We start from the raw sequence: 1687 nt of genomic DNA, 5'->3' as shown, positions 1-1687 counted from the left end.
GGGGGCTGTTGATGCAGTCTAAAATCTGTGTGCTCGTGGAGATAACAGATCCCCTTTGCAGGCCGTGCAGTAAGGAGTTTGTTTAGCTGTCTTAGTAATGTAGATGTATTGCTTTCACAGCTTCTGATCATCCCGGCCAGCACTGAAACTAACACCGTATGCCTAATGCAGACTTCTCCAGGCCGCTTGTGGTTCAGTCAAAAGAGATTTGTATTCGGGTTTTTAGAGTAATTGTGTGCAGGAGTAATAAAGATGATATCATAATATAAAATACTGTTATTAATACTACAACTCTTACTATGGGGCCCCATGATCTGTAGCTACAGCCTTGGCTAGCACCATATTAGCTCAGGCATCATCCAGGTCAGCATCTTCTTTCTAGACTCAGATTCTGGATCAGAGATGACACAAGCATGTAAATCCTGGTGCCTGTGCAGTTCTTGGTTTTGTTCACACAAATGCGTCAAAGATTAGCTCCTGTTGGAGCCTCTCGCTATGGGACTTGCTACCAAGCTTTATCTGAACTAGGTTCTTGGAATGCTTACACGTTTTGGGCCCCCCCCCCCCCCCCGAGCTCACTGGATTAAACTTTAATCGTACTTTATCAGGGTACATACATGGACAGTGCAGAACTCCGACACGTCTCACGCTAAACATCGCTGACTCATGTGCTACTTACATTTCTTGTGTTTTAGAGGAAAGAGGAAATCCCTCCAAAGTCAGGGAATTCCCGTCTTAGTTGTCATCAGCACATGTGACGTCTTTGGCAGATTTCCCCTCAAATTCTGGTCTGTTGCAAACTCGATATTTTGGATTTTCCCTTGATTTCTATCCTGGTGCTACAGAGGGTGAAACTACCCGGCATGGCACAGGCGGCAATATAAAATCTAGCCATATAAGAAGCGATAAGGACGCCGTAATGGATGAAGGGTCCAAAATTGCATTTTGTTAGATAATCAGTAGAATTAGAAAGACGACGCGTTTCGGGCACTCAGACACCTTCATCGGGGCTGCTGTGTTATGTACCCTCACATATGGCTAGATTCAACTGGATTCTAATAAATGTTATCTGTATACAGTCAGATTCTCCCAATATACACACTATATTACCAAAAGTATTGGGACGCCTTTACACTCACATGAACTTTAATGGCATCCCAGTCTTAGTCCGTAGGGTTCAGTATGGGGTTGGCTCCGCCCTTTGCCGCTATAACAGCTTCAACTCTTCTGGGAAGGCGTCCACAAGGTTTAGGAGTGTGTCTATGGGAATGTTGGACCATTTGTGAGGGCAGGTACTGATGTTGGGGGAGGGGCTCGCAGTCTCCGCTCTAATTCATCCCAAAGGTGTTCTATGTGGTTGAGGTCAGGACTCTGTGCGGCCAGTCACGTTCCTCCCCCCCAAACTCCCCCATCCATGTCTTTATGGACCTTGCTTTGTGCTCTGGTGCGCGGTCATGTTGGAACATGAAGGGGCCGTCCCCAAACTCCTCCCACAAAGTTGGGAGCATGAAATTGTCCTAAATGTCTTGGTGTGCTGACGTCTTAAGAGTTCCCTTCACTGGAACTAAGGGGCGGAGCCCAACCCCTGAGAAACACCCCCCAAACTTTAGACTTGGCACAATGCAGTCAGGCAAGTACCGGTCTCCTGGCAACCACCAAACCCAGACACGCCCATCAGATTGTCAGA

This window comes from Nanorana parkeri, unplaced genomic scaffold, assembly GCF_000935625.1.
Source record: "Nanorana parkeri isolate BGI_ZX_2015 unplaced genomic scaffold, ASM93562v1 scaffold2118, whole genome shotgun sequence".
Lineage (NCBI taxonomy): Eukaryota > Metazoa > Chordata > Amphibia > Anura > Dicroglossidae > Nanorana > Nanorana parkeri.
The sequence above is the reverse complement of the archived record's forward strand: the minus strand, read 5'-3'. Positions refer to the sequence as shown.